Source organism: Chrysochloris asiatica, unplaced genomic scaffold, assembly GCF_000296735.1.
Source record: "Chrysochloris asiatica unplaced genomic scaffold, ChrAsi1.0 scaffold00026, whole genome shotgun sequence".
NCBI classification, from domain to species: Eukaryota; Metazoa; Chordata; class Mammalia; order Afrosoricida; family Chrysochloridae; genus Chrysochloris; species Chrysochloris asiatica.
In genome coordinates, this window is record NW_006408544.1 from 11,548,379 (window position 1) to 11,568,491 (window position 20,113).

The 20,113-nt window shown below is 39.6% G+C and overlaps 1 protein-coding gene across 1 annotated transcript in view; it reads right to left on the reverse strand.

Moving 5' to 3' along the window:
- Window positions 1-20,113, reverse strand: part of AGBL4 (ATP/GTP binding protein-like 4) — a 2,461,121-nt gene that overhangs the window by 290,976 nt on the left and 2,150,032 nt on the right. The gene's annotated exons all lie outside the window — the stretch shown is intronic.

Genomic DNA, 20,113 nt, shown 5'->3' on the forward strand with positions numbered 1-20,113 from the left:
AAGTTGGGGTGCTGGTGGGGGTGTGAGGACTACACTGAGTGCTTTACATTTGCTACCTCTTAAATCACTGGGTCAGACTCATTAAGAACCAGCTGTTTCCTACTAATTTAGTTATGCCCTTGGATACCAATATTAAAAGGACTAGATTACCTTTCTTTGCAACTGATCATATTAATATTATAATCATATGAGGAAGTCATATGAATGAAATCAAATGTCAGATACACTTGATGTGACCTTGGACAAGTTGTGCACTTTTTCTGAGTTTCAATGGGATCATTTATAAATGAGGATAGCAATATCTACTTCTAAAGGTTGTTGTGATGATTAAGCAGGCTTATACTTGCATATTGTACAGTAAACATTGAGTAAATTATAAAGAAGGTACTATTTATATTAATAGTTATAATAGAAGCTGCTATTTAATTACCTTCTTCTGTGTTAGGCACACTATATACATTATTTATAATCTTTACACAACCTGCACTGTTAATGCTTTTTATAGAATCAGAGATTGACCCAAAGAGGTTATATGATTGGTTCAAGGTCATACAGCTAATAGATGGCATAACTGAGATTATAACCCAAGTCTTTCTTTGCTCTTGATGAAATTAATAGGAAAATGATTTTTCTTTCACCTTGATGCTGTTGTTGAAAACTGGACAAAGCACACAAAACTGTTTTCAGAACTGTAATCCCCAAAAGATAGAAAGAAAAAAAAAAAAAAAACATAACAAAAACTGAGATGAGCCATATTATTTCTCTAGCTTTCTGTCTGAAAGTCCACTATAGAGCAGAGAAATGGTGGTCTCACTGAGATTAAAGTCAGGGAGTCTGAGATAGTTGGAAATGTAAATCTGAGTTTCAGAAAGGAGGGCACTCTGAAAAAATAAATAAATGAAAAAGAGCTTCAGAAATCTGCAGAGAAGTCCTCTTGAACCACTAAGATGTTCATACATAGGACAAAACTTCATAATGTCAGGAATGTGATCAGGATCTCTGAAGTGGACAGTTCTCAGGGCTCATAGGGACTAGGAATCATTTGAGTTCTTACCACCACAATGGAAGTCTGCATTGTCCATTGAAGTCATTCAGTAGAGAGCCCAGAAGAGCCATGCCTTAGTGGTGCACATAAACTACTGTAGATCCACTCTATCCAAGCTTTAAAATAAATCTTCAAGGGATCAAACTGGATGACAGAAACTCAACTGCCTACTAGACAAAGTTTGACATCTTTTAAGTCCAGACTCAACAATATATAGTTCACAATATCCAGCATTCAATAAAATATTACAAGAGGCTTCTGGAGCAAGATGGCAGAGCAGGCAGATATGCTGAGAAGACCTTCTGCAACAAACACAGGAAAGACCAAGTGAAATAGCTATGTGTGGTGATTCTGGAACCCTGAGCTTCCGAGAAAATGAGAGAGGTTTATGCTGACAGGGAGAGGAAGCTGAGCAGGAGCTGTGAGAGAGGAGGGAAATGGATAGGATGTTAGCTGACCTGCAGCAGCATGGCCATCTTGAACTTTTATGATCGTCTGTTAACACAGCAGCCTATAGGCACAGGATGTGTGTTGGAGGTTAGCAGTGAGAGAGGTACAGTTCTCAGAGGCTTCCTGAAAGCTGTTAGTGGCCAGTGGTAGTTGGTGGTACCCCATCTTACACAGCTTCTGCCCTGCCTGGGGTTGGGAGCTGGGAGTACTAATTGTTGTTGTTAAGTGCCATTGAGTCGGTTCCAACTCATAGTGACCATGTATAGGGTTTCTGAGGAGCAGCTGGTGAGTTTGAACTGGTGACCTTGTGGTTCACTGTCTAGTCCAGTGCTGATCCTGCTGATAAATTTCACTTAATTAGACCTTTTATTGCTGTTGTCTGTTTTAGTGAGAGAGTAATTGTGCACATATGACCCAGCCACATCCAACATAAATCATCAGTCGATTATAAATACAATGCTACCCAAAATAATAATAATAATAATAATAAAGAAGAAGAAGAAGAAGAAAAGACAGAATGGCTCAAACAAGTCAGAAATCATAATACCAGAAATGGTATCAGACAACCTGATAAGGAATTAAAATAAAGACATAGGTAACGTCAATGGATTGAAAGCATGATTGAGAATACTTTAGATTAAAGACAAGGAGAACACAGAAAAAAACTTTAGAAAATTTCAGGAAAACATTGCAAGTAACAAACTGACAAAATAAATGGAAAATTATAAAGCATATAAAAACAAAAATAGAAACCCATCCATTTAATACTAAGGTTTCAGGGAGTCCTGGTGTGGCGCTGTGGGTTAATGCGCCAGACTGCAAAGTTGTTTGTTCTGCAAGGTCAGCGGTTCAAGGTCACCAGCTGCTCCTTGGAAACCCTATACAGGGTTGCTATGGGTCGGAATTGACTCGATGGCACTTAACAACAAATAATACATTGAAGGGGCAGAGAAGGAGAACTGAATCAAGAAAGGCTGAATTAGTGAGCTTGAAGACAAATGTCTCAACATTCATTTGCTAGAGGAACAATCATAAAAGAACAAAAAAAGTCTGAAGAAAGTTGAAGGATTACATAGGACACCATCAACAGGACTAAATTATGATTGATCAGAATGCCCTTACATGGAGACACACACACACATAAAATAAAGTCACAGAGAAAGGTGTTGAAGAACTGTTGGAGGAAAACTTCCATAAGACCAACCATGAAAGATAAGATGACAGGCATTCAAGAAGCTAAACGAACTCCAAACAGGATCAACCCCAAAAGAAAATCACCAGAACTTCTTCAAAACCAAAAACAAGACAAGAATCACAAGAGCAGTTCTAGAAAGACAAAATGTTACCTACGACGGAGAACTAACAAAACTAAGCTCTGATATCTCAGCAGAAATCAAGCTGGCAAGAATACAATGGACTAACATATATAAAACTCTGAAAGAAAAAAACAATGCCAAACAAAAGACATATCTAACAGAATTGTGCCTCAAATATTATGGTGAAATTAGGACACTTCCAGATAAACAGAAATGAAAAGAGTTAAAAAAAAAAACAAAAACCAGATACAAAAATTACTAGAGAGATCTTTGGACAGAAAAGCAACATCAGCAGACTATAACCTGAGATTAACATACATCATGATATCGTCCCCAGCTCAACCCAGATACAGAAATATCCTAAGTTAAAAAAAAATTCCACAGGACTGCAAATAGGGAGCCCAATTTGCAACAGAAGCAACAGCAACAAAAGAAAAAGAGATAATAGTGTAGTTACAGAACTTCGAAATGAAGAGAAAATCAACTGGATTTCAATAAATTTTTAAAGTCTTAGTGTGGTGCTATAGGATAAACACTGGACTGCTAACCTCAAGGTTGTTGTTCTTGTTAGGTGCCATTGAGTCGGTATCAGCTCATAGTGACCCTATGCATAACAGAATGAAACACTGCCCGGTCCTGGGCCAACCTCACAATTGGTGCCACGCTTGAGCCCATTGATGCTGCCACTTGGCCAATCCATCTCACTGGGGGTCTTCCTCTTTTTCTCTGACCCTCCACCTTACCAAACATTATATCCTTCTCCAGGTACTGGTCCCTCCTGACAATATGTCCAAAGAATGAGAGACGAAGTTTGGCCATCCTGACCTCCAAGGAGAATTCTGGCTGCACTCCTTTCAACACAGATCTGTTGGTTCTTTTGGCAGCCCATGGCACTTTCAATATTCTCCTCCAACACCATAACTCAAAAGCATCAATTATTCAATGGTCTTCCTTATTCACTGTCTAGCTTTTGAATGCATATGCGGTTATTGAAAATACCATGGCTTGGGTCAGGAACACTCATACTTCACAATGTTACCCATAGCTTGTCATGATCCACACAATCGAAGGCCTTTGCAAAGTGTTGGAAGAAGTGCAGCCAGAGTGCTCCTTGGAGGCCAGGATGGCCAAACTTTGTCTCTCATCCTACGGACATATTGTCAGGAGAGACCAGTCGATGGAGAAGGATATCATGTTTGGTAAGGTGGAGGGTCAGAGAAAAAGAGGCACACCCTCAGCAAGATGTATTATCAAAGTGGCTGCATCAATGGGCTCAAGCAAGGCAACAATTGTGAGATTGGCCCAGGACCAGACAGTGTTTCTTTCTGTTGTTCATAGGGTTGCTATGAGTCGGTACCAACTCAATGGCATCTAACGACAACAAAAAGAAGCTCTTCCCTGAAGAATTCTGCACTCTTCAATTTATACCAGGTCAAATGGTTGTTTGGGCATCCTTCTAAAATTCAAATTGTGTTTCTTTTACCTATTCTGTGAGTTTGAGACACAAAAAGAAGTCAGAAGAGGTGAAATCAGGGCTGCTGGGTGGCTGAGTGAGGCTTCCCATTGAAAGTCTCATGGCACAACACTTGCTACCCTTGAAGGATGAGCACAAAAACTCCTCGTCACAAGTTTTTTGACCATTTTCCCACCAATGCAGCTTTCAGTTTTCTTAAGATGCCTTTCATATAAACCCCAATGTGATCATACTATGTTTTTTAAGAAAATCTATCAACATGACTCCTTTGGAATCCCAAAAAACAGTCACCAAGCCTGCCTTGAATTTTACTGGCCTAGCAGATCTTCTTGGAAGCTACTATTTCAATTGAACTTTTTTTTTTTTTTTTTACAGGCACCCTAAGGAATCTCGATGTGGTGCTCTGGATTAATGTGCTGGACTACAATGTCTGTTTGATGCTCAAGGTCAACAGAAAGCTCACCAGCTGCTCCTTAGAAATCATATACAGGTGGTATGAGTCGACACCAAATCAAGGCCCTTAACAACATCAATAAGGAGATGAAGACAAATGTATTACCAAGAGAACTTTCCCCCTGATCACAGATACTTGTTTAAACATGCTTTGTTTGTAATAAACTTGTGTAGATATGAACTGGAACCCAAATAGCAGTATTTTTGACATCTTCATATTATTTTATTTATTCTTCATCATATCTCTATGATGTGCACAGTATTAAGCCTTTTTTACAGATGAGGAAACTGAGGTTCACCAAAGAAAGGGACATGCCCAAGGCCATGCAGCTAGCAGTGACCTTTCATTATGTTTCCTCCCACATCTGCTGGACTTCCATCTATAACACACAGAAGAGAGTTTGATTTCATCTCTTACTGATGGGTAGAAGCTAAGTTACAGTGTCGGTATTTATATTGTTTTTCACTTAAATATTTTTTTAAAGTTTTTTTAAAACACTGGCAAACAATGACCCCATTTATCCCAGCAGTCCAGAAATGATAAATGGCATTAACGAGGCCCTTGGTGAAGGCTACCTTTATGAATGTCTCCCCTGACCCAGTATCAACTCAATTGCATTCAGCATTTCTGCTGACCACAGGGAAATGTAAAATGGGCATTCTATTTGCACACTAATTTTACTGAGCTCCTGTGTCTTCATAAAATGATAACATGGGGCTAATAAAAATCAAGCATCTTGGGTGCTAATATAAGCAAATGTTGATGCAGGCAGGTAACAAATTGCTTTGTCATTTAGGAGGCTGTAAAAGAGCATTATAATCATCTTTAGGCAAAATGGATGGGTTGCCTTTGCTTAGCTTTTAGCTTTCATTTGCAAAATCAATTTAAGGTAATGTAGCAGCTCTGAGGTGGTGTGACATGGGAGCCCCTCCACCTCCGCCTTCCTGTCACTAAATCCCCAGCTTCAGTGCAAAGCCAATTAAATATATTCTTAGTGGAGGCAGCAGGAATGATGAAGGAAGTATGCTTGAACAAAACCAGGATGGGAAATAAGCCCACCAATGAGACCAAAAACAACAGCCCACAGAAGTAACACTGAGGCAGCTCTTGAGGGTTGACATGCTCAAAGACACAATGGCACGCTCAGATGGATTGAGGCAGCTGTGCAGGGCTCCCCACGTAATCAGAAGGTGCTTAGAGTCATATATACGCACATACACTTTGTACACCTTTATCATTGTATCCTTTCATCACCTGCTATTTCCTTATTCATAAATTATTCATGTTTACTGAACACCTACTAGGTGGCCAGGCACTATTATTATCCTCATTTTTACAAAAACTTAAGGTCAAGAAGTATTAAATGACTTGCCCTAGTTCCTACAGATAGTGAATAGCAGAACCAGGGACCAATCCATGCTATCTAACTGCAGAACCTGTGTTCTTTAATTTTCTGTTACACAACTTTTTGTCAATGAGGAAAATAGTAATGTCCTTATACAAAAGCAATTAAATAATACATATTGAGCACTTCAAAGTATGTTTAAGGTCATATTTTGGCTCTCATGGATATCCTTTAATTTTCTTTAGCTTGAGCCTGAACTTGCATATGAGCAATTGATGGTCTGCTCCACAGTCTGCCCCTGGCCTTGTTTTGGTTGATAATAATCTTTTTATCCACTATCTCTTTCCAAAGATGTAGTCAATTTGATTTCTGTGTATTCCATCTGATGAATTCCATGTGTATAATCAGCTTTTGTGTTGTTTAAAAATGCATTTTCAGTGAAGAAGTCATTGGTCTTAGAAATTTCAATGATGTGATCTCCAGAATCACTTCTATCACCAAGGCCATGTGTTCCAATGACTGGTCATTCTGCTTTGTTTCGAATCTTTGCATTCCAATTGTCAGTAATTATGAATAACCTGAATTTAGAGATATCTCAAGATGGATTTGATACATTGAATACTAATAACTGAAAATCATAAGAGTTGTGGAATGACATCAAGAACATCATACAAGAAGAAAGCATAAGGTCATTAAGAGGACAAGAAAGAAGGAAAAGACCAAAATGCATGTCAGAAGAGACTCTGAAACTTGCTCTCCAGTGTAGAGATGCTAAAGCAAATGGTAGAAATGAGGAGGTAAAAGAGCTGAACAGAAAATTTCAAAGGGCGACTCAAGAACAAAAAGTCAAACATTATAAACAATTGTGCAAATAACTAGAGTTAGAAAAGCAAAAGGGAAGAACATTTTCAGCATTTCTCAAGCTGAGGGAACTGAAGAAAAAATTCAGACCTCAACTTTCAATACTGAAGAGTTCTCTGGGCAAAACATTGAATGATGCTGGAAGTATAAAAACAAGATGAAAGGAATAAACAGAATCACTTCACCTAAAAGAAATGGTTGATGTTCAACCATTTCAAGAGGTAGCATATGATCAAGAGTCATTAATACTGAAGGAAGAAGTCCAAGATGCACTGAAGGAATTGACAAAGAACAAGACTCGGGAATTAATGGAATACAAATGCACTCACTCATGTATGCCAAGAAATTTGAAGACAGTCACCTGGCAAACTGATTGGAAGAGATCTATATTCGTGCCCATTGCAAAGACAGGTGACTCAATGAAATGAGGAAATCATTGGACAACATCATTAATATTGAATGCAAGTAAAATTTTGCTAAAGATAATTAAAAATGGATGCAATAGCACATGAACATGTAACTGCCAGAGGTTCAAGCTGGATTCAGAAGAGGATGTGGAACGAGGGATATTATGGCTAACATCAGAAAATACCAAAAAGATGTTATTGACTATGCAAAGGTTTTTGATTGTGTGGATCATGACAAGCTATGGACAACTTGCAGAGAATGAATATTCCAGAACATTTAATTGTGCTCATATACCAAGAGGCAGTGGTTCAAACAGAACAAGGGAACACTGAATGGTTTAAAATGAGGAAAGGTATGTGCCAGGGTTGCATTAGCATTATTTCACCATATTTACTCAATCTGTATGCTGAGCAAATAATCCAAGAAGCTGGATTATATGAAGAAAAATGGGGCATCAATAATTGGAGAGGACTCATTAGCAATCTGCAATCTGCAGATGATACAACCTTGCTTGCTGAAAGAAAAGAGGACTTACTGATGAAGATCAAAGACCACAGTCTTCGATGTGGGTTGCACCTCAAAGTAAAGAAAACAAAAATCCTCACTGGACCAATACTAACATCAAGATAAATGGAAAAAAGACTGAAGTTGTCAAATATTTCACTTTGTTCAGATCAACCATTAATACTCACATAACCAGCAGTCAAGAAATCCAATGACATTGCATTAGGCAAAGCTGCTGCACAAGACTTCTTTAAAGTTTTCGATGTCAGTTTGACGGCTAAGTGTGCCTTACTCAAGCCATGGTATTTTAGTAACCTCATATGTATATGAAAGTTGGACAATGAATAAGGAAGACTGTGGAAGAATTGATGCATTTGAATCATGGTGTTGGAGGAGAATATTAAAAGTACCATGGATTGCCAATAGAACAAACAAATCTGTGTTGGAAGAAATCAGCCAGAATGCTCCTTAGAAACCAGGATGGCCATAATTCCTCTCTTATACTTTGGACATATTTTCAGGAGGGACCAGTACCTGCAGAAGAACATCATGCTTAGTAAAGTGGAAGGTCAATGACAAAGAGGAAGACCCTCAATGAGACAGATTGCGCACTGGCAGCAACAATGGGCTCAAAGCCAGCAACGATTGCGAGGTTGACACTGGACCTGGCAGTGTTTCATTCTGTTGTGCATAGGGTTACTAAGAGTTAGTACCAACTAGATGGCATCTAACAACAACATTGAGCATTTATTCTGCCACACATTCTACATACCTGTTCTTATTTAAGTCTCATAACAATCCTATTAAACATCTGCTATTTCTGATCGTTCTATAGGATAAGCACTGGACTGCTACCTACAAGTTGGAACCCACCAGCCAATCTAAAGGAGAAAATTTAGGCTTTCTGTTCCCATAAAGATTTACAGGCTCAAAAGCACTATACAGGGTCCTTATGAATCAGAATTGACTTTTAGCCAGTGAGTGAATGAGTGAGTGAGTGAGTGAGTGAGTGAGTGAGTGAGTGAGTGAGTGATTTATTGATTAGGAAATTGAGACCCAGAAAGGTTAAGTAATTTGCCTAAAATTTCACACATAGTAAACATGAGAGTTAAGGATTCGACCTAGATCTGTCTGCGTCTCAAATTTATGCTGTTACCCACTGTGTCATGCTACTTGTTAGATATTAAGGTTCCTGTGGTAGTTAAAAAAAAATGTGAAGAAATACTTTGGTAATCTTCCCTTCAAGAGGTGGATATTACCTGCCCTTCCTTTTAGTTAGGCTAGATTTAGAGACTTGCTTCTAACAGTATGTCACTCTCTTTAACAGCTTTAGTTTGGGTATTTTTGAGAATATACACAGCAAAACATGGAGGAAATTCACTACATATTCCACTTGTTATTGTAGTTGTTGTTAGGTGCCATGAAGTTGGTTCCAACTCATAGTGACCCCACGAATAACAGAACAAAATTCTGCCTGGTCCTGCTCCATCCTCACATTCATTGTTATATTTGAGTCCATTGTTGAAGCCACTGTGTCAATCCATTTTGCTATGGATTTCCTTCATTTTTGCTGACCCTCTACTTTGTTGTTGCTGTTGTTAACTGCTGTTGATGTGGTTCTGACCCATAGGAACCCCATATAGGTTTCCAAGGAGCAGCTGGTGAGCTTGAACCACTAGCCTTGAGGTTCAAACCGACTTTGCAATCCAGCGTATTAACCCCATGTACCACACCACTTTACCAAACATTATAGCCTTCTCTAGGAACTGATCCATTCTGATATCATACACAAAGTATGTGAGACTAAGTCTCACCATCCTCACTTCCAAGGAGAAATCTACTTGAACTTATTTCAAGACACATTTTTTTTCATGCTTCTAGCACTGTGATACATTTAATATTCTTCACATCCATCAATTCTTTTGGGTCTTCCTTATTCATTGTCTAGCTTCTGCATGCAAAGAAAGCAATTGAAAATACAACGGCTTGAGTCAAGCACACCCTCATCCTCAAAGTGACCACGTTGTTATTGAGCACTTTAAAGAGGCCTTTTGAAGCAGATTTGCTTAGTGCACTATGTTATTTGAATTCTTGACTGCTGCTTCCATGGGCATTGATTGTGGATCCAGGTAAAATGAAATCTTTGACAACGTCAGTCTTTTCTCCATGTATCATAATGCTGCTTATTGAACTGTTTGTAAAGATTTCTGTTTTCTTGATGTTGCGGTGTAGTCTATACTGAAGACCTCAGTCTTTGATCTTCATCAGTGCTTTAAGTCCTCTTTGCTTTGGGCAAGTCAGGTTGCATTATCTGCATATCGCAGGCTATTAATGAGTCTTCCTCCAATCCTGATGTCACATTCTTTTTCATATAATCCAGTGTCTAAAACTATTTTCTCAGCATACAGATTGAATAAGTATTGTGAAAGGATACAACCCTAGCACACAGCTTCCCTTATTTTAAACCAAGCAATGTTCCCTTGTTTTGTTCAAACAACTGCCTCTTGGTCTATGTATAGGCTTCTCATGAGCATAATTAAATGTTCTGGAATTTCCTTGCTTTTTAATGTCATCCATAATTTTTGCTATGCTATGCACAGTCAATTGCATTTGCATAGTCAATAAAACACAGGTAAACATCTTCTTGCATTCTTTGCTTTCAGCCAAGATCCATCTATTGTCACCCAGGATATCCCTCATTCCATGTCTCCTTCTGAATCCAACTTGAATTTCTGGGAGTTGCCTGTCATTGTATTCCTGCAATCATTTAAAAATTATTTTCAGAAAATTTTACTTGTTTGTGATATTAATAGTATTAATGACAGTCTATTGGATCATCTTTCTTTGAAATGGTACAAACATGGGTGGCTTTCAGTTGATTGGCCAGGTAGCTGTCTTCCAAATTTCTTGGCATACATGAGTGAAACTTCGAGCATGGCATCCATTTGTTGGAACATCTCAATTGGTATTCCATCCATTCCTGGAGCCTTGGTTTTCACCAATGCCTTCATGTAGCTTGGGCTTCTTCCTTCAGTGCCATTGGTTCTTGGTCATATGCATCCACCAATTCTTTTGGTACAGTGACTCTGTATTCCTTTCATCTTTTTTTGATGCTTTCTGTGTTCTTTAATATTTTGCCTGTGTTGTTGTTTTAGGTGCTGCTCTGGTAGCGTAGTGGGTACTGCGAACCATAAGTTCAGCAGTTTGAAACTACCAGCGGTTCCATGGGAGAAAGATGAGGCTTTTTGTTCCCGTAAAGATTTACAGCCTCGGAAACCCTGTACAGGGTCGCTATGAGTCGGAACTGACTCCATGGTACACAACAACAACAAGAAGTTGGTTCCAAGCCTATGCAAAACAGAACAAAATACTGCCTGGTCTTACACCATCCTTACAATTGTCTGCCATACTGTGGTGGCTTGTGTGTTGCTGTGATCCTAAAAGCTATACTACCATCACTTTAAATACCAGTGGAGTCACCCATGGTGGACAGATTTTAGCTGAACTTCCAGATGAAGACAGACTAGGAAGAAGGCGAGGCAGACTACTTCTGAATGTTTAGCCACTGAAAACCTTATGAATAGAGTGTAACATTTTGTCCAAAGAATCCTTAAATATTTCAATTTGAGAATTGAATTTTTTTTCTTTTTTAGTTCTTTCAGTTTGCGAAATGATAAGTGTGCTCTTCCTTTTTGGTTTTCTAACTCCAGATCTTGGCACATTTAACTATAATACAGGCACACATCGTTTATTGCAATGCTATTTATTGAGTTTCACAGATATTGATTATTTATGACCACCCGGCATTGAGCAAGTCTATTGGCAATGTTTATTTTTCAACATCATGTACTCACTTTGTGTTTTTATGTCACATTTTGGTAGTTCTCACAATATTACCTGCATGATTTTATTCCACACATAATAGACTACACAGTATAGGGTAAATATAACTTTTGTATGCACTAGGAACCTGAACATTTGTGTGACTTACTTTGCTGTGATATCTGCTTTATCGGGGTGGTCTGGAACTGAACCCACAATAGCTCTGAGGTATGCCTGTGCTTGGTCTTTCTAGACCACTCTTTGAACCTTCTATTCAGCTCTGTTCATCATTTCTTCCGCTTGCTTTAGCTACTCTACATTCAACAGCAAGTTTCAGAGTCTCTTCTTGCATCCATTTTGGTCTTTACTTTTAGTATTCCAACATATATTCTGGAACATAGTCTGACATTCGTATTAATATTTCAACATATATTTGGGAATGGGAGATACAATTCAATTCACAACAGTTTTCAAGAGCTCTCCAGTGTTGCCATCTCTTATGATCTATTGTTAGTCAGTGCCTGTCTGAGGGGCTGCTCAGGGCAAAATTTCTGTGCTAATACCATCCCTGCCAGCCCATCCTCTATCAGGCCACAGAAGTGGACTTGCACATGCCACGTTCTCCCTACTACTTGATCCTGTTCAGCAGCTCTGATCATTCTCAGGACAAGTCTAGTCTCCCTACCCTGACATCCTGAGTTTCTGGTAATTACTCACCTCCCCAGCCTTTTCCACAGGTCTCAGTTTCAGCTAATGCTTGGAAGTTCCCCAGACACGACATTCTCTCCCACATCTCCACACTTGGGTACATGTTTTTCTCTCTGCCTAAAATGCCAGTCCCCACCTCATCTGTCTGACTTACTCCTACTCATCCTTCAAGATTCAGTTCAGATCCACTGAGAAGGGAGGGGAGAAATGAATGTTCATTGAAGACTACCAAGTATGGTGTTTGTGCTGTTTTATCTGATTTCATCAGCACAATAATTATGTATATTCCCTTACAGAATGTCATGTTAAAGTAATGTGAGTCTATCACTCTGTTGTTAGCACTGACAATAAAGATAGGATAAGAGTCCTGGTAGAGTCCTGGTGTGGTGTTGTAGGATAAGTACTGGGCAGCTAACTGCAATGTCAGCAGTTCAAACCCACCAGCTGCTCCTTTGAAATGCAACACAGGGTCACTATGAGCCAAAACTAACTCAATAACAGTTAACAAGAACAACAACAAAGAGTCTCGTGTGGCACTATAAGATAAGCACTGGAGTGGTAATCACAAGGCTGGTGGTTCAAACCTACAAACCGCTCCATGGAAACCCAGTACAGGGTTGCTATGAGTAGGAACAGACTTGATGGCACTTAACAAAAATAGAATTGTGAATTCTGAGAGTATGGTCAAGGTGCAGAATACCTTGTATATTATTTTATGCAAAAAGTAGTAATTATATTAGAGATTTAAAATTACATTTTTATTCTTGATAGTCAATGTTGGTTTTTATTAAATACTATTGTTATTAAGTGCCATCAAGTCAGTTTTGACTCATGATGATCGAGTATAGGGTTTCCAAGGAGCAGCTTGCAGATTTGCACCACCACCAGCCTTGTGATTCCCACTGCAGTGCTTATCCTATAGTGCCACACCAGAACTCTTTGTTTCTGTTGTTGTTGTTGTTATTGATGTTAAGTGCTGTTTAGTCAGTTCCAATCGGTGAGTTTGAATCACTGACCTTGTGGTTCAAACCAACCTTGCAGTCCTGCATTTATCCTACACAAAATCTTTAAAAATACATTTTAAGGACTCTAATCTAGTAACAATGAAGAATGATTGCATTCTAGAACCTGTACTTCTGCTGTTACCATGGACAACCTTTATGAAGCCCTTACCATGTGTCAGATGTCATGCAAAGTTCTTTACATGCAGATCCCATTTGATCATCACAATAGTCCTGTGTGTTATGTAATATTATTACCATCTTATAGGTGAGAGTACTGAAGCACAGAGAGGTTAAGTAACTTGTCCAGCATCATGTGATTTACAGTCAGAAGGTCTGGCTCCTGAATCTGTGTTCTTAACCTTAACATCTTGGAGTCCATGGGTGACACAGATAACTAAGAGTTCAACAAGTAGCTGAAAGATTGTTGGTTGAGACTCATCCAGAGGACTCTTGGAAAACAGACCTGGCGATCTGCTTCCAAATGATTATAGTAATAAAACTCCTAAGGGGCAGTTCTACTTTGCACACATCAAGTCACCATGAATCCAAGTTGACTCAACTGCAGCTAACAACAACAACCCCTAGCATCATCAGTCAAGAGTCCTCCTCTTTAGTCTTTGTTTTTTTCTTTCTCTTTTTTAAAAGATTAGGAGGATTTGTCTTTTGTGCATCCAAAATCTGCTTCCTTGTAACTTTCATTCATTGGTTCTGTTTTATCCTCAGAGACATTTGATTATATTTTTTGCACATTTTTAAAGAATCGATTATTGGACAGGTATATATAGATTGCTAGGGACACAGTTATGAATCAGAGAATTGTCCTTGAGGAGTCACAGCATGCTCAGGAATACTGAGAGCAAGCAACTAGCTTGATCATCAGGTAACGTAATATTACATTTAAATGTTTGTCAGACTAATGAAGATATGGTTAGGGATGAAGATGGGGACAAGACTTCAGGCTTTGGAGACAGGCTTCCTTGCATGTTAAAGAACACCTTGTCTGTGACTACCCAGTCACTCCTCACTGCCTAGTAAAGCCTTAATGCTGCTAGCAAAAGATCTGCACCCACTTCGTTCTATGCTTTTCTCTGCAACCTGGAGTATCCTTTTGGAACATATTTGGCTTGTCTTTAAGCCTTGCTTTCCTGCTCCCTATATTCAACTTTGATCATCTGTGACAGATGCAGCTTAAGATGATCCCCAGTGAGGGTGAGCAGTATGTGGGAGTGGCCTACTCCTTTCACATCCCCCTGTTGATAACTGAAAGGCTACAATCCTCCTACTGGCATCACACCAACACTGGTCTAGTCCCTTCACTCAGAGAACTCCCAGTCTCATGGCAGTGGTCAAATAAATCATCAAAACACAGGAAGGTAATGCATGAATGTAGGAAGCAGAAGCTGCTGTGGAGCCCAAAAGGACAAGCAAATAGTCCTACAGTGCTTCACCTAGACCCAGAGTTGTTCAAGACGCTCCTCACTCTTCTCACTCCTTGCTTCCCAGAGGGGCCTTCCAGAACCTTCATATCTAAATGAAATACTAATTCATTGCTTTTTTTTTCATTATACTTGTGTCTCTCTGATACTATAAATCTATGTGTTTACATGTTTATGTTTGTGATGCAGTTACTTAGTATGATCCTTCTATCCATGGTCTTTGTAACTCCCACCAAATGACTGGGTTGTTATTGTTATTCTACAATGGCACACCAGAACTCCAATGATTGGGTAGGACTATGCAAATTTGAGGGACTCATCTATCAGTTTGTCGTACTGTGGTGGCTTGTGAGTTGCTGTGATTCTGAAAGCTATGCCACCGGTATTTTAAATACCAGCAGGGTCACCCATGGTGGACAGGTTTCAGGTGAGCTTCCAGACAAAGGCAGACTAGGAAGAAAGAGTGACGAACTACTTCCAAATTGCAAGTCACTGAAAACCGTATGAAAAGCAGAGAAACACTGTCAGATATAATGCCAGAAAATGAGCCCCTCAGGTTGGAAGGCACTCAGAATGCGACTGGGGAAGATCTACCTCCTCAAAGTATAGTTGACCATGATGACTCAAATGGAGTAAAGACAATGGGATAAAACCCCGCGGGACCTTCATTTGCTGATGGGGCACAACTTAAAATGAAGACAAACAGCTATAAACACCCATTGAAAATCGGAACATGGAATGTACGAAAGTATGAATCTTGGAAAATTGGAAGTTGTCAAAAATGAAATGGAATGCATAATCATTGATATCTTAGGCATTAGTGACCTGAAATGGACTGGTTGGTATTGGCCATTTTGGATCTGACAACCACATGGATTACTATGCCAGAAATGACAAATTGAAGAGGAATGGTGTTGCATTCATTGTAAAAAAGAACATATCCAGATCAGTCATGAGGCACAATGCTGTCTGTGATAAGATAATATCTATGCATCTACAGGGAAACCCAGTTAATAGCACTATTATTCAAACTTACGTACCAACCACTAAAGCCAGTAAGGATGAAATAGAAGAATTCTACGAACTTCTTCAAACTGAAATCAATCAAACATGCAATCAGGATGTATTGATCATTACTGGTGATTGGAATGCAAAGGTTGGGAGCAAAGAGGAAGGATCAGTATTGGAAAATATGGCCGTGGTGATAGAAATGATGCTGGAGAACACATGATAGAATTCTGCAAAACCAATGATTTCTTCATTTCAAATACCTTCTTTAGACAGCATACTAGATGCTTATACACATGGACCTCACCAAATGGAATATATAGAAATCAAATTGACTATACCCGTGGAAAGAGACAATGGAAAATCTCCATATCACCAGTCAAAACAAGGCCAAGGGCAGACTGTGGAACAGACCATCAATTACTCATATGCAAATTCAAACTGAAGCTGAGGAAAATGAAAACAAGTCTACAAGAGCCAAAATATGACCTTGATTATATCCCACCTGAATTTAGAGATTATCTAAAGAACAGATTTGATACATTAAACACTAAAGACCAAAGACCAGAAGAGTTGTGGGATGACATCAAGAACATCATACATGAAGAAAGCAATGTCATTGAGAAGACAAGAAAGAAGAAAAAGGTCAAAATGGATGTCAGAAGAGACACTGAAACTTGCTCTCCAGCACAGAGATGCTAAAGCAAATGGAAGAAATGAGGAGGTCCAAGAGCTGAACAGAAAATTTCAAAGAGCAGCTCGAGAAGATAAAGCCAAATATTACAACGAAATGTGCAAAGATCTGGGGTCAGAAAACCAAACAGGAAGAACACATTCAGCATTTCTCAAGTTGAGGGAACTGAAGAAAAAGTTCAAACCTCAACTTTTGTTATTGAAAGGTTCTCTGGGCAAATTAGTGAACGATGCAGAAAGATTCAAGAGAAGATGGAAGGAATACACCATGTCACTGTACCAAAAGGAAATGGTTAATGTTCAACCGTTTCAAGAGGTAGCATATGATCAAGAGTCTATGATACTGAAGGACGAAGTCCAAGGTGCATTGAAGGAATTGGCAAAGAACAAGGCACCAGGAGTTGATGGAATCAAAATTGAAATCTTCAAGAAAGTGAGGTGACACAGGAGGCATTCACTCATCTCTGCCAAGAAATTTGGGAGACAACTATCTGGCCAACTGATTGGAAGAGATCCATATTTGTACCCATCCCAAAGAGAGGTGACCCAACGGAATGCAGAAATCATCAGATAATCTCTTTGCTATCCCATGTGAGTAAAGTTTTACTGAAGGTAATACAGAAACAACTACAATCATACACTGACAGAGAACTTCCAGAGGTGCAAGCCAGATTCAGAAGAGGCTGTGGAATGAGGGATATCATTGCTGACGTCCGATGGATCTTAGCTGAAAGCAGAGAATATCAGAAAGATGTTTACCTGCGCTTTATTGACTACAGAAAGGCTTTCGATTGTGTGGATCATGACAAGCTATGGACAACATTGCCAAGTATGAGTATTCTGGAACACTTGTGCTCATGAAGAATCTGTACCTGGACCAAGAAGCAGTTGTTCAAACAGAACCTGGGAATACTGAATGGTTTAAAATTTAAAAAGGTGTGCAACAAGGTTGAATTCTTTCACCATACTTATTCAACCTGTATGCTGAGCAAATACTCTGAGAAGCTGGGTTCTATGAAGAAAAGTTGTGGCATCAGGATTGGAGGAAGACTCATTAACAATCTGTGATATGTAGATGATACAACCTTGCTTGCTAAAACATATGCTGACGAAGATCAAAGAGTACAGCCTTTTATGTGGATTGCATCTCAAGATCTCAAGCTCAAGAAAAAAAAAAATCCTCACCACTGGACTAATAAACAACATTGTTATCAATGGAGAAAAGATTGAAGTTATCAAGGACTACATTCTTCTTGGATCAACTATGAACACTCATGGAAGCAGCAACCAAGAAATCAAATGACTGATTGCATTAGCAAATCTGCTGCACAAGACCTTTTGAAAGTGTTGAAGAGCAAAGATGTCAGTTTGAGGACTAAGGTGTGCCTGACCCAAGCCATGGTGTTTTCAATAACCTCATATGCCTGCTAAAACTGGACAGTGTATAAGGAAGACTGTAGAAGAATTGATGCTATTGAGTTATGCTGTTGGAGGAGAATATTGAAAGTGTCATGGGATGCCAAAAGAAACAGTAGATTTGTTTTGGAAGAAGTCCAGTCAGAGTGCTCCTTGGAGGCCAAGATGGCCAAACTTCGTCTCACTGTAGAAGAATATCATGTTTGGTAAGGTGGCGGGTCAGAGAAAAAGAGGAAGGAAGACCCCCAACAAGATCAGTTGACCAAGTGGCAGCATCGATGGACTCAAGCATGGATGGCAACAGTAGTGAGGTTGGCTCAGGACCAGGATCAGGCAGTGTTTCGTTCTGTTGTGTATAAGGTCACTATGGGTCGGTACCAACTCGATGGCACCTAACAACAACAACAACAACAACAAGCCCCATTAAAGGGATTAGAAAGCTCGCTAATAATTTAAATAAGGTGCATGGTACTCTTGGAAAGGTGGAAACATGCAAATAAGGTGTAAGGAACCCTCATGTGGGGATTGGTCAATTTTGTCATCCAGTTAGGTTTAAAATAAGCCATTCCAGAGGTGGAAAAGGGAGATCTGACTATCATCAATAAAAGAGAACCAGGTGCATCATTTGGACCCCAAGATCCTTGCAGTGACCCTCCTCTCTCTAAGTGACAGGGAACTGTAAGAATTGAGAAGAAAGACAAGAAGAGAAGCAGTGGCAGAGAAATGGTAGCAGCAGAAGTGGCAGAACCACTCTCGGTCCTGCACAAGACAGAGCAGTGGGTTTCCTGGCCCTCAGAGCGTGAAAGTAGCATGCTTCTAGGCAGGAAGCTTGCTGGCAGAGTAAGGTGCCTCTAAGCAGTTGTCAGGTGGCTAGATTTGTTGATCCAACTCACAGAGCTAGAACTGAGTGCATTTAGGCTGAAACTTCCTAGGAGAGTTGGGTGCCTCTAAGCACTTAACATACAGAGCTGAAAGAAGTTTGTAATACTTGCCCAAGCAAGGTTGAAATCAGACAAAGGGGCTGAGGGTCAGTGAGAATCCGACCTTCAGGCACAGCTAAAAGAGGCACTCCTAATTGAAGAACTGTATCCTGAGTAATTTCTGATCCTAAATAACTGTTACTTCTCTAATAAAACCCATAATCACAAGTATTGTCCATGAATCCTGTATAGCCATTGCAACAAATGATCAAACACAGGTGAGAAACAGAGGGTACCGTGGGAAGGACAGATTGTATTATAACTGGTTAAAAGGTTGGAAGGTGCAGGCATGTCTTACATTCACCTCATAAGAATCAGCCTTGGGTAGCTGATGCAGATAATGATTCTCTCTCCCTCTTATGAAGTTAGAGGAGGTCAGATGATGCCCCAAACACACTGTTATACCACACACTAGAATGAAAGCTCCGTGAGGGCTGGGATTTTATTTCTTCTTGTTTCTGTTGTATCAGTGTTGGTAGGACAAAGGAGAGCTGGCAGCTGTGGTTTAAAGTATGATCCCTGGAGTCAAATTAACTTGGTTGGGTCCCTCAGGTAGGACATATAGAATGGTGAGAATATCCACTTCACAGGGCATTTTGTAAGTTTAAAGAAGATATGATGTCTAAAATGCTCGATACTCAATAAATAGTTGCTGCTATTATAAACAAAAAGAGCCCTAGTACTTCAACGACTGGATGATCAGAACTCAACCAGAAGAAGAAAGAAGAGGAAAAAAGCGTAATCTGATACAATTTGATGAACTTGACCTGCACTTATGGATGCAGTAACTCAAAAGAGGAAACAAATCCTTACAGCAAGAATCCTTCTTACCCCCTCCACACACAGAGTAGACAGGGATGGGCGACTTGGACATTGGCTACCCAAAATGAGGTGTGTGTTGGGGGGGTGGCTGGTGCTACAAAGGCAAGAAGTGACTGGCTTACAAGCTTTCAAGAGGGAACCTAGAGCCAGAGGGCCTGAAGGAAGGTAGAATCTCCAGTGAGTAGTATCCAATCTGTCTAGGCGGGGCTGATGAAATGAAATGCATATAGGTCTCTTGTGATACAGCAGTGAACAATGGTTATAATGGTTATCAGGACTGATTGTGAGGGTTGGAAATGTAAAGGTAGACGTTTTATAGCAAGGAGGGGCGTGATTAACTTTCCAGTCTAGGAGCGGAGGTCCCTAG